Source organism: Muntiacus reevesi, chromosome 3 (genome assembly GCF_963930625.1).
Source record: "Muntiacus reevesi chromosome 3, mMunRee1.1, whole genome shotgun sequence".
NCBI lineage: Eukaryota > Metazoa > Chordata > Mammalia > Artiodactyla > Cervidae > Muntiacus > Muntiacus reevesi.
The window spans coordinates 38,788,109-38,802,039 of record NC_089251.1 but is presented as its reverse complement, the minus strand read 5'-3'; the positions used below and the strand labels follow the sequence as shown (position 1 = coordinate 38,802,039).

The window sequence follows — 13,931 nt, the reverse complement described above, 5'->3', positions numbered from 1 at the left end:
TCCCCAGTGGTTTCTGCTCAGTGAAGGCAGCTGTCACAGGATTGACCTTGGACCACACTCACCTATAAACGGAGAGACATCACGTGAGACGACAGCAAAGCTCTGTACTCCAGAGTTCAGCCCCACCAGCTGCCCCTCGTCCCTGCGGGCCCCAGGGCTTGGTTGTCTTCCTCTGCGAAAGGCTGAGTTCACCAGGGTATCGCCCCAGCTGCCGTTTTCTTCTCTATCTCAGCCAACAAGGAGTGGCCCCAAATGGCCCCAACATCCCTGGACACCTGTCACCGCGTGCCTTCACTGCTGTTGGGAATCTCCACCACCATTTCCCTTCAGTATCCACAGTACCTTACGTGGGACCCTAAGAAAAACCCATTGGTTAGAATTTTACCCCTCTCTTTCAACAGAACCATCACCTTGTCCCTGTTTCTTTCTCACCTGGAATTTATGTACAATGGGTGACCAGAGTGCAGCCCCAGGATTTTCAGATGAAAAACCCCACTTGCCAGAATGAGGGCAACTACCCTCCCTTTTTTCCAGCAGGCTTATGGGAAAGTCACTTCAAGAACTTTCTTTCGTTTTCTCCATTTCCAGCCAATCCTATTCCCCAGGAGCTCCACCATACACTCAAATCAAGTTTAGGAGAGTGGGATGGAAATTGCCAAGGCCATCTGTTTGGAACAAAAGCAAAGCTCCTTTTACACAAAGCTTGCCTGGGCAGAGAGAAGGAAGGGAAAGTCCACACCTGGCTGGAGGCTGGCGCAGCTGAGGCGATGGAAACGATGTTACCTTAGCTTTGAGAGGAGGTGGCATCATGGCTTCAGTGTCACTCCTCTTCCCTCCCGAGTTCTGAGCAAGTGAGTCAGCCTACTCAAGGGTCATGAGGGAAAGGGATGCCAAGGCATTTGTTTTGTTAATGTCCAAACAAATGCTCAATCAACCACGAAGACTGGGTTCTAGGTTCAAGCCGGTGGGGAGGGCGCAGGCTGGACTTCGGGGCGAAGTGGAGGCTTCCTTCTCCAAGTTCGTTTCTAGTCCTTGGGACCTGTAGAGAACCTATCCTAACACATGGCCCAGTAGTCGGGAGAGAGGCCAGGGCACGAACCGAGAGAGAGAGGGACCCGTTCGGTCTGATGACCACGTGCAGACAGGAAGTACATGTGCGCGTCTGTTCTGGACAGGCAGAGGCTCCAGGCCGCACTGAGCAACGTCCTTTCACACAGCTCGTGGGTGGCAGCCTCTCGGACACCCGATTACCTACCTCAGCCCTCGGGAGTGGGGGAAACCCAGAGTGTTCACTCCTAAGCTCCCTACTTTAGGGAACAGGAAAGAAATCTCTTTATGAGAAATGTGAGGAGGCGAGGGCTTGGTTAGAAGAGAGAAGCTATCTAGGTATTGGTAAGAACAGTCTCAAGGAGAAGGAACCAATCTCAGTACTCTCTAAGAAAGTTCTGGAGCCATAATCCACCGTATCTGAAAAAGAAAGGAAAAGGGGCCCTGAGAGAAGCCACACCCTAGAATGGATACCACCACCACCCCCACCCTTCACCCCCACCACTTCCTTCCGCAATCCCACTGCTAGTGAAGAAGCATCTAGCAAAGGAGAGGATGGCAGGAATTCTTTGTCTTCATTCCCAGAGTGGTAATCCCACTTTGGAAGTACAATGAAAGCCTGATTCCAGCCACAATTCAGGAAGATTCTAATGATGGAGTCAGCACCCCAGAAAATATAGTTTTTCCTTTCACACAAAAATCAAATAATAAGCTCTGGGATTAAAAGATGTATTCTGCGCTTCTGTGGTGCATGTGATTACAAGTGACTTTATTATACTGTACAGATAAAGGAAAATGAGCCAAACAAATGTCAAGTGCAGAAAAGTGTTTGCTTCAAGTTACTTGAATTTCAACAAATAACTTTCTCAGAGTCATCATTTATAAGTGGCATCTTTCTGCAGAGATAGCATGGGATCATGTTAAAAATAAAGTTATCAGTGGAAAATAAGATCATTTGAAAGTTCTAAATCCTTGACAGCCCACTCCCTGGGATACTCCATCTGATGTTGACATCTCATCCATTCTTTTGTCTTAACCCATAAAACGGGGAGTATTTAGATTTAATAGGATTTTCCTCTCTCCCTGCTATTTCAACACAGCAATAGAAAATCCATCCCAAAATCTCCCAGAGAGTCAAGCACATACATAGCTGCCAACACAAGGGCTTGGCATCTTATGTGGGTCTGGCCTCATCCTGGAGCAGATGAGTGTCTAAAGTTAGCATCAAAATCAGCTTTGTCAAGTTCTGTTTTCTCGTTGTCATCAAGTATTTAATGCTTTATCTCAGTTTCAGGTTGCTTTCTCTTTTGCATAAGGACCTAAAGCTTTAGCCTGGAGTTCCCCAGCCTCAGCCTCTCCAAACAGAAAGTTAAGGATCCCTAGACACTCATAATAGCTAACATTATTGAGTGCTCACTGTGTCTGAGTCATTTTACCTCATTCATTTAATACTCTGCCAGATGAAGGCACTGGTATTTTCCCCATTTTGCAGATGAGGAAAGACAAGTAGGGGAAAAGATGCCTGCCTCATATCACACAGCAAGCAATAATAGAGGCAGGAACAGGACTCATAAGTCCTCCTCCATCACAAGACCTGATATCTAGCCTAAAGCAGTGCATGGTTCTGTGTTCATTGCCACCTGCAGAGGGGTCGCACTGCTGTGCCCCAGGTAATCCTCAGCTTGGTCTACAGAGGTTTTCAACAATCAGGTTTGATTTTCTCAGACACTACACCCAGGTGCTCAGCAGGACCTGGAAGAAACTAGAAAAGGACTCAAAATGTGTCCCTTTTCCAAAAGGGGAAAAAAATCAAAGGGAAAAATGTTAGCAAAGACCCAGTTCTTTTTTTTTTCACTCCTTGAAGAGAAACCACACACACACACACAAATGGCTGTCCATTAAAAGTTCCACCTCACAGGTGAGGATGGGATTGAACAGGAAGAAAGAAGTTTCTCCTGCAGTCATGTCAATGCAATATGCATTTCCCAGAAATCCTTGCTAGTGGCAAGAGAGAAAGAGCTGGTCTCCCTGGGCTCCAGAGCAAATGTGGTAAGTCCTCACATTTACATAGCATTTTGCCTCTCTAAAGCTGCTTCACGTGTCATCTCTACAGCCTTCCTGTTAAATGTATAGCAGGAACTTTCAACCCATTTTACAGATGAAAGAACGCAAAGTCAAGATTTTGATGTGCTCAAGGTTCCCTCTCAGGGAAGATTAAGACAGGATGTAAGAAGTCTCTGAAGAAAAGCTAAAAGAATTTTCTCTTTCCTAACTTTTCCCATGCCTCCTTTCCTGGTAGCAGGGACTTTAGGCAAACGTCACAAGAGACTTTACTGATGATAAAAAGTTTCTCTCTGACATCTTCCACTTCTTTATAACTTTATTAGTGTTCCTCTCCTCTAGGGCCTCTGCCCTCAAGGTGACCTCAGCCCCCCACACAGGAATCTGCCCAGGTCAGTTGAACTCCCATACTATTCCACAATCTGAAGTTCTGTCTTCCTTCCCATCAGTCAAAATTATCAGTTCTTCGTAGACAAGTAAGCCAAGCTAGGTGTTCAGAGGAAAGGAACCTAAAAGAATTAGTTCACCGTAAAGCATAGATGTTTGTTAGCCTCCAACATTTTCAAAAGTTGTGGCATTATTTTTAGAAGATAGAATTGGTTGGCCTTCATGAATCTCCACTGCTCAATTAACTGAGATCCTCTTCAATAAAATGAAGAGACTCAGGACACTCCTGGGTAAATGACTACATTATATGAGCTAACCTTCCTGAGAGTCTAAACTAGGAACTGATCATAGGATATGTTGAGCCTCTCACGATTTCTTCCTTTTCCTCCCCATTTCTGGACTTAGATATGTTAAAAGCTCGAAATTACAACTCCCATGAGGGTAGCACCATGACATTGGTGGAGGCTAGGAAAAGGAAGAGTTAAAAATGTCAGGTTCAGAGTTTATAAACTAGACACTATGCTTTAGACCTCCTTGGGACAGAGGAAAACTAATTTCAAAACAGGAAAATGTCAAGTGTAGATTACCACAGTGATAGCTAAATGCCACCCCCCAAAAAAGAGTCTAGCAAAGACTAATGCAGCTGGCCAGGAGATTAAACAAAACAAAAACTGGATCATTTTTTAGGTTAATAATCTGCAGATGGATATCTTTTTTTTTTTTTTTTCTCAGAAACCACCTTGGCATGTTAGAATAGGAAAACAAAATGATGGAAAACAGACAGGAAAACAGACCAACCCAGCCAGATAGACTCAGGACAAAAGTAACGCAACTAGCAGAGTAGCAATTATGGTTTCCATTTAGTGAATGACACCATGTGCCATATGCTGAACATGTACAGCTCACTGAGTCATCCCAATATTCCACAATAGGCATTATGTCCAATTTACAACAAATACACAGGGCCTCAGGCAGGGTAAATCATTTGTCCAAGGTTCTATGACAACCTCAAGATTCGAATCCTGATGACCTCAAGATTAGAATCCAGGTCTGTCTGATTCCAAAAGCCCGAATTCAACTATTATACTAATTATAAGTCCATAAACTCTTGGTTCTCTGGACATGTTCTCAAGCGTCCAAAATAATGATCCATGAAAATTTAGTAATTTGGTTCTCTTTTTGTAGAAAGATGATAGGCCTTTGGGCACACCTAACTCAGAAGAGCCTCGCTCTGGCACTCTGGACCAAAGCACTGCAAGCATATTCACTGGGTGGATCCCTAACTCCTGTGAAGCACTTAGAAATGCTGATTAGCAAGAAACATGGTAGCAAATCCACAACAAATACTTACTCTGTCTTCTTTCAAACAATGATTGGATTAGCTATCCACTTAATGCAGGTTTAACTAACAATGCAGTGCTAACCTTTCCTGCTAATGAAGGAGACAGCAAATAGAGTGAGTATGAGATGCCTCATTGAAATGGGCATTTGAGGATTGCCTCAAGGCAGAGTATGGGCTAAGAGAAAGGTCCAATTATCCTGAACTACCAAACAAGAGCCTGAAGTTTCTAAAGCAATTTTCTATAGCATTCTTATGCAACCAGGCTTTCTCTGCAATAAGAGAGTCCTTTCTTCAGTCAACACAGAGAAACAGATAATATATAAAATTGAACTTGACATTATATGTCTCAACTACTAAGGATAATGTACACTCTTTCATTTCAACAAAGTGTTACCAATTACAAAATAAATTGATTTAGCCTTTCCATATGATTTTTAATTGGGGAGGGGTGTTAGAGTTACATAAAAGCTATAAGCATGAGAATTTTTCCTTAATTTCATGCATGTACTTATCTAAAACAATTATTAAATAAAAAGTTCCGAGAAGTTTTTCTTTATTCCTGTGAGAAGTGTTCTGTACATTCTCAAGTTTGGGAAACGCAGGTGTTAGTCATACTCTCCTCAACTACGTTCATAAAGAGAAAAGGAGGTATTTTTTACTCAATGCTGGGAAGGAAGAATTTTCCTCTCCCCTTCTAGGTTCTTCTGGCTGGCATAAGAATTAAGTTGACACAAAACGGATTAACAGATTAATCAAACAGAAGTTTAGTAACATGTATCCATGGAAGAGACTAGGAAAACTGATTAACACACCAAAATGGCTGAAGTCATCACCTAAATTTTTAGTTAAAGACAAAAAAGGATGTTGGGGGTAGTGATTTGGGACTTCAAAGGGGGAAAAGGCAGTTGACAAGGAGATGGAAAAGCACATGTTTGGTAAATAAATGTTTGCTGGGCCATGCAGAGACACTGAGACACAGAGAAGAATTTTAACAAACAGAATTTGCTGGATTCCTCCCTGTCTACACACCTAGTTCAAACTATAGTTTTCTATTGTGATGGCTCCCTTCCTAGATGGCTCCCTTCCCTCCCTTCCTCTATCTACATTCTTTCAGGTAATTAGGGGGAAAGTCAAACTTCCTTCCTGAGTCTTTTGGGTCTTGATTATTTACAGCTCAAAATTCACATGCCAAAGAGATATTTGGGGATGGAAAATTTTGCTCCCCATATCAGGATACACTAGGTTCTACCATGCGTGCTAAGTCGCTTCAGTCATGTCTGACTCTCTGTGGTGAGCCCATGGGCTATATAGCCCACCAGGCTCCTCTGTCCATGGGATTCTCCAGGCAAGTATACTGGAGTGGGTTGCCATGCCCTCCTCCAGGGAACCTTCCCAACCCAGGGATCAAACTTGCATTTCCTGCAACTCCTATATAACAGGTAGATTTTTTGCTGTTGAGTCACTGGGGAAGCCCAGGTTCTATCATAATGCCAAATAAATCCTGAAACCTCCACGGTTAGTATATCAGTGATTTACTTCTCACTCTATTTGAGGCCAAGGAAGCAGTTCTTATTTCTCTTCCAATAGTGACTCAGGGAACCTCTCTGTTTCCTGGGCCCACTCAGCCCCCTCCTCTGCGGCCACCCCAACCCTCCCTCCACATGGGGAGAGAGAGCATGAGGAGTTCACACCAGCTCAGAATTGTCTCAGACAAGAAGTAGCACCAGTCACTTGTGCTCATATCCCACTAGACTCAATGGAACCATTCATATCGTTTCACATCAAAGAAGGAACACATGGAGAATATTGGGGAAGAATGACAAGGAATCAGAGATGATGAGAAAAGAAGGTTTAATCTGCAACATGGATTCTTTGTTAAATCATATTTTATTTACAAAGTTTGATTTATTCACCTTTCCAGAATGTATCTGATGTATAAAAAGTACTTCACTGAATGTTAATTGAGTGTCTATTATGTCCCTGGTATGGAAGATGTAGAGATTCATCAGACAGAAATAAACTGAAAGGACACCCATAGTATCTAGTAACTCAGATACTAAGAACTGATGAAGACAAAACAGTGTTATCTTTAATTTTCAAATGCTTTGCTCCCCTGCCTTGTGCCAAGCTTCTGTTCCTTGGAAAGGATTTCTCTAAGATAAAGAAGAATCAAGAAAAAAATAAACTTGAATGGATTAGGTTTATGTAAAGTCTACACCTTGATTGACCAAAAGCTATGTAAAATAGCCTAATTATTCAATGTTTAGTGGAAATGCAGAAGAAACAGGAGGTTGTTAACAAAGGATTCCTTAGGTAAGGAGTCTTGGGGTCTGGACCTCTATAACCACCATCACACGCCAAGCCAGGTGGGTGATCCCAATCCCACTGGGCATCAGTCATCTTTGTGAAATGAAGATAATACCACTTTGCCTTCCCTGCCTGCAGGTGACCAGTGGGCTTCAGTGTTGCAGGAAGATTCCACAAGAGCTGATGGTACGTTTTGAGCTGAGACAAATTACACTTTACCTGGCTGCTAGCATGCTTCCTCCCTTCCTGATATCTCACGTGGTCAGATTGAGGGCAAAATTAGAAAAGAAACAGCACCACCTCATTCTTCCCAGCATCCCTTCTCTGAGTCCTTTCTTCTAGTGGACCCTCCAGCCTCTCTCCTGAAGACACACAACACTGCCACTACTCTCCAAATTTCCTTTTAGCAAATCCTGCTTCCAATAGGGAGTTGATAAATACACGCTCTTACTAACCAGTGTGTGACAGATGTGAATATTTACTAATGATCTACTAGAGCTTCCCTGGTGGCAGGAGCAGTAAAGAGCCTGCCTGCCAAGGCAGGAGACTTCAGAGATGCAGGTTCAATCCCTGGGTTGGGAGGATCCCCTGGAGAAGGGCACAGAAACCCACTTCAGTACTCTTGCCTGGAGAATCCCATGGACAGAGGAGCCTGGAGGACTACAGTTCATAGGGTCACACAGAGCCGGACACAGCCGAAACAGCTTAGCACAGCACAGTCATCTATTATGTGCCAGTTAATATGCTGGGTGCTGACTTACAGTAATGAGTAAGATGTGTCCGTGCACGTAATGAGTTCACAGTGTCATGAGACAGTCAACAAACAGTGCTGCTCTTTATGAAATCATGCCATGTTAGCCAAACCTGCTCTTCAGAGAGACCAGAGGTGACTATACCCACCCATTCACTGAAATAATTAATGTTTGTCTTGAGTTTTGTTTGTTTTGTTTTTTTAGATCTGGACTCCTGAGTTCCATTCTAGTCGATTTTACTCATCTAGTATTGGGCCTTTGTACTCTTCAAAACTCCCCATCAAGTGATTTTGATGTGAGACATCTATGTTCTCAATTCATTAAGAAAGTCTTTGCTTTCAGAATCAACTCTCATTTCTGTAGTAATTTTATCATTTGCATGAACCAATTAATAGTGGGACAGCATCTATCTTCAACACGCAACTGTGTGAATCCGAGTCTGAGACAATAAAAATCAGCTAAAATCCACTCAAAGAAAAAACAGTTAGTAAATTCACAGGTTGTGGATTTTTTATTAGCTTGATTTTTACAGGTTTATTAATTTCAGCAGAAAGTATAGCTGATATTTACTTTTTAAAGGATGTCTGCCAAAACATAACCCATAAACATATGCATTTGTTTCCGTACCTTCCCTAAAGCCAAGCTAAAATTATAATAAAGGAATAATTCACAAGAAGAAAGGAAGAAGACAGTAGTGGGTAAGAGAGGCAAAAAAAAATTTTTTTTAATGTTAACAGAATGGGAAATTAACTGAGAAATTAATGTACCAAATGCCCATGGATGGGTGAAAAAAATAAAGCATCATGTCATAACTCAGAGACATTTGTTTATGTGATCCACCTTACAATACAAAAGAAAGATTATGTCAAATAATAAAGTCAAAAACAGAATTTATAAGAGAGAGAAGAGAGAAAAATATACTACAGACTGTCTAAGAAGAGTGAATCTTGTTTGCCCATTTTGAGGGTAAACTGATAGCCAGCAACTAGCAAAGAGGTAAACCTTGATCAGCCTTCCTGAATTACTAAATGTAGTCATTTAAATTTTGTGTCTTATGGCGTTAAAGAAAACAACTATAGTTGGTAGGGGCTCTTAAGAAATTCTTGAGCTTTAGCTGTATGACTGACTGTCTCTGACAGATACCTCGAACACAGCTCTATGACCTTAGTTAGACTAGATCTGCCCCATTTTCCTCCTTATAATTTCTCTGAAGTCAGTTGAATCTGCAGAACTAAAGAAAGAAAGAGTCTCAACTCTGAATAAAACAGATACCAAGCTCACAGGTGCAATTACCCAGATCCTCCTCACCATCCTCTGTATCCAGGCAACTATCTCTTCTCATCCTCTGAAAACATTTCCCCAAGAGAGTCTAGACTCCAAGACATAAGTTCCTTCCACCACTTTATGGTAAGAATGCTGGCAATCAGTCCCACATCACCACCTCCTCTGGAAGAAGACTGATGGATTATTTCTAGAGACTCTTACCCATATGTAAAATCAATATATAGTGGCAATTAGTATTCGTCTCACAAAATGGCCAGATGTACCTAATCATTCTACAGTGAAAACCACTAGCTGACAAAAAAGAAAAGAAACACACCAAATATCCAGTCAACTTGGTACTAACTCACTTAAACATAACCAGACACTGAAAAACCAAGTTGACCTGAAACAAAGAGCTGCCAGATATTTCTCCAGCAAAGATAGGTTTATTTGGGATTGGTAGAGAATTGTAATTCAGGGTCTGCAATCTGGCAAGTCACACTCAAGTTCACCACAGCAAGGGAAAGAGGCTGCTTTTATAGAGAGGAAAAGGAAGTGGGGAGGGCTATAGAAAACAAAGAGCCTATGGCTTTTCATTGGCTGAGTTTTTGCCACTGACGAAAAGTCTTTCTTCTTCCTGTTGGGGCTCTGCTATTATTGCAGAGTGTGACAGCTCCCCCTCCTGGTCTCCCAACTCTATTTAACTGAGGCTTTTGTTTATTAATTTATTACATTAACATGATTAAGAAAAGCCTCTAAAATGAAAAACAGTAAAAATGAACAAAGAATAACAGGAACAAAATCAGGAGCAGGAGAAAACTGAAAACAAAAACTATCATTGATATCCTCAGAGAAATGAGATATGTGGCATACCTTATATAAAACAAAAAGCCATAAAAAAGAACAATCAGAGAATTAACACCAGCACTGGAAAGTAAAAAAAAAAAAAAAAGCAGAAAACTGTAAAATCCTATAGAAGTGGTAAAAGATACACTTGGAGAATCTCAGAAAGTACAGAAAAGGTGAAAAATAAAAAGGAAAGCCAAGAAAATTAAAGAATTGGGTCAAGATTCCTAACAGTAGAATAAGAGAAGCAACAGAAAGAGAGAACAGAGAAAATGAAAGGAAAAAATTAAGTAAATAACAAAAGGGAAAATGACCACACCAAAAGACTGTGAATTTCTATTTTGAAAGAACCCACTGAATGTTTAAAACAATAGGTGAAAATTGACCCACATTAAATCATATCATCGTAAATTGTCAAACATTGACAAGAAAAGATATTAAAATATTTCATGGGCAATGGCAACAGAGGGTGAATTAAAACTTAGCATGACAGTAGACTTTCCAGCCACGATACCAGAAATAGAGACAATAAAGCATTTCTGAGGGACAATGATTGCAAATAGTTGCAAGCAAATAAAATGTACCAGTTATCAATTTATTGCCTCTCAGCTCCAAACTCACTCTTCTTTGCCTTACTTTGTGATAATAGAGATTATTCCTGAAACATATTTCCTTCAACACCCAGGTGAGCAGGCTTCATCAATAAAGGGTTCTAGAGAGACACTGGGCTTCCTATTGGCTCAGACAGTAAAGAATCTACCTGCAACGCAGGAGACCCAGGTTCAATCCCCGAGTTGGGAAGATCCCTTAGAGAAGGATATGGCAACCCACTCCAGTATTCTTGCCTGAGCAATCCCATGGACAGAGGAACCAGACAGACTACAGTCCATGGGGTCACAAAGAGCCAGATATGACTCAGAGAGGCATGGCAAGGTAACAAATAAAGGGGTTTCTCTTGTTCCCAGTTTGCATTGTCTTCAGTTGATGACAAAGCTTCCAGGAGCATGCAGACAGCCCACTACCACTTGCTCTTCAGCAAGCTTCTCAGCATCCCAATGGACACCAACTGCAGCCCAGGACATCCAGTAGACTTCTCTGCCACCAGCAGCCAAACCACAGTCTCTCCAATATGTTCTAAATCTCAGCCTTGGGGAAGGGAGTACCCCTGATCTGGTTTCAGTCTCCTGACTAGACCCAGGCTGACACATAGTATCAACTATTTCCTTTCATGCATCCTTTCTCCGGAAGCTTTTAGAAATTACAGTTCACAAACACCAGAAAAAAAATTATAAAAGAGAAAGGTAGCATATTAAGGAAGCAGATGATCCAACAAAGGAGAAAAGTCGAGAGAATTTTCAGAACAAGGCCTAAGGAGCCGACAGCTCCCTAGTGTGTACCATGTCCCAGAGTGTAGCAGAGAGACAGAGCACCTGAGGATGTATGTCTCCAGGGAGGGAAAAATGAAGTTGACACATCACCTGATGTGTTTGAAATAAGCATTAATTCCAGGAAACTACACTTTTTGGTTTAGTAGTCAAAATAATGCAAATACTACTGTGACATATAATGCTGATTTATAAGAAATCTGTATTTATTTTAAATATAAATTACATTAATTAAAAATACATAAGTAAAATTAAATAAATAAAATTGATTTAAATTCTGTATAAATTTGTGTTTGTGATATTGTGATTTTTACTAAGAAATACTTATTTGGTCTTCATTCTCATTTCTGGCACAGAGCTCCTAAAACTCGAAGAATCAAGATTGCCGGAGAAATATCAGTAAACTCAGACATGCAGATGCTGCTGCTGCTTCTAAGTCGCTTCAGTCGTGTCTAACTCTTTGCGACCCCGTGGACTGCAGCCCACCAGGTCCCTCCGTCCATGGGACTTTCCAGGCAAGAGTACTGGAGTGGGTTGCCATTGCCTTCTCCAAAGATATGCAGATAACACAATCCTAATGGCAGAAAATGAAGATGAATTAAAGAGCCCTTGATGAAGGTGAAAGAAGAAAGTGAAAAAGCTGACTTAAAACTTAACATTCAAAAAACTAAGATCATGGCAGCCAGTCACATTACTTTGGCAAATAGATTTGGAAAAAGTGGAAACAGTGACAGATTTTATTTTCTTGGGCTCCAAAATCTCTCCAGATGGTGACTGCAGCCATGAAATTAGAAAATGCTTGCTTCTTGGAAGGAAGGCTATGACAAACCTAGACAGTGTATTTAAAAGGAAAGACATCCCTTTGCCAAGGAAGGTCCATAAAGTCAAAGCTATGGTCTTTCCTGTAGTCATGTACAGATGTGAGAGTTGGACCATAAAGAAGGCTGAGCACTGAAAGATTGATGCTTTCAAGTTGTGCTGGAGAAGATTCTTAAGAGTTCCTCAGACAGCAAGGAAATCAAACCAGTCAATCCTAAAGAAAATCAGGCCTGAATATTCATTGGAAGGACTGACGCTGAAGTTGAAGCTCCAATACTTTGGCCACCTGATGCAAAGATCTGACTCAGTGGAAAAGACCCTGATGCTGGGAAAGACTGAGGGCAGGAGGGGAAGGAGGGAACAGAGGATGAGATGGTTGGATGGTATCACTGAGTCAATGGACACAAGTTTGAGCAAACTCTGAGAGATAGTGAAGGACAGGGAAACCTAGCAAGCTGCAGTCCACGGGGTCACAAAGAGTAAGAACAAACAAAAAATAAGCTTATGATAACCTCTGTGTGTGTGTGTGTATGTGTGTGTGTGTGTGTGTGTGTGTGTGTGTGTGTGTGTGTGTGTTAGTCAGTCAGTCCTGTCAGACTCTTTGCAACTTCATCAACTGTAGCCCACCAGGGACATCTGTCCATAGAAGTGGACAAGAATCCTGAAGTGGGTTGCCATTCCCATTCTCCAGAGGATCTTCTGAACTGAGGGATCAAACCAGGGTCTCTTGCATTGCAGGCAGATTCCTTACCATTTGAGCCACCATCAGCAAGCTAAATGATATACCCATAGGCTCCTTGACAGTTCCAAGACTGACCATAAAGATTAAGATGTGGCAGTGGTCCAATTTCTGGAAATTTCTACTCCTTTCACAGGATAGCTGTAATACTCTTCCCACTCATTAGCCTATGAAATTACTCAGCCTGTAAAAATTAACCATGCCATATTTTGAGGCTCCCTCACCTTCTGAAATGGCCCACACTCTGTCTGTGGAGTGCGTTTCTCTCTTTAAAAAAATCCTTTCTTACCTATCATTTTGTCTTTCACTGGATTCTTTCTTTGATGAGACATCAAGAACCTGAGCTTCATTAAGTCCTGAGATCAGGTGTGTGATCTCAGTTACAACACTGTGGGTTCAAGTCCCAATCTGGGTTACATGATTTTAGGGGGAACCTCTGATTTAGCTCAACATTCAGAAAACTAAGATCATGCATCTGGTCCCATCACTTCACGGGAAATAGATGGGGAAAGAGTGGAAGCAGTGTCAGAGTTTATTTTTTTGGGCTCCAGAATCACTGCAGATGGTGACTGAAGTCGTGAAATTAAAAGACACTTACTCCTTGGAAGGAAAGTTATGGCCAACCTAGATAGCATATTAAAAAGCAGAGACATTACTATGCCAATAAGGGTTCGTCTAGTCAAGGCTATGGTTTTTCCAGTGGTCATGTATGGATGTGAGAGCTGGACTGTGAAGAAAGCTGAGCACCGAAAAATTGATGCTTTTGAAGTGTGGTGTTGGAGAAGACTCTTGAGAGTCCCTTGGGCTGCAAGGAGATCCAACCAGTCCATCCTAAAGGAGATCAGTCCTGGGTGTTCATTGGAACAACTGATGCTAAAGCTGAAACTCCAATACTTTGGCCACCTCATGTGAAGAGTTGACTCATTGAAAAAGACCCTGATGCTGGGAGGGATTGGGGGCAGGAGGAGAAGGGGACAACAGAG

At 41.8% G+C, this 13,931-nt stretch overlaps 1 long non-coding RNA gene across 1 annotated transcript in view; it reads right to left on the bottom strand.

Annotated features, from left to right (window-relative positions):
* Nucleotides 1–269: 269 nt before the first annotated feature.
* Nucleotides 270–13,931, bottom strand: part of LOC136162798 (uncharacterized) — a 59,137-nt gene continuing 45,475 nt past the window's right edge. The window contains exons 3-5 of the long non-coding RNA XR_010662171.1: nucleotides 784–1,467; nucleotides 433–665; nucleotides 270–355 (exon numbers count right to left, since the gene is read on the bottom strand). This is a non-coding gene — a long non-coding RNA (uncharacterized lncRNA). The remainder of the gene's footprint in view (nucleotides 356–432; nucleotides 666–783; nucleotides 1,468–13,931) is intronic.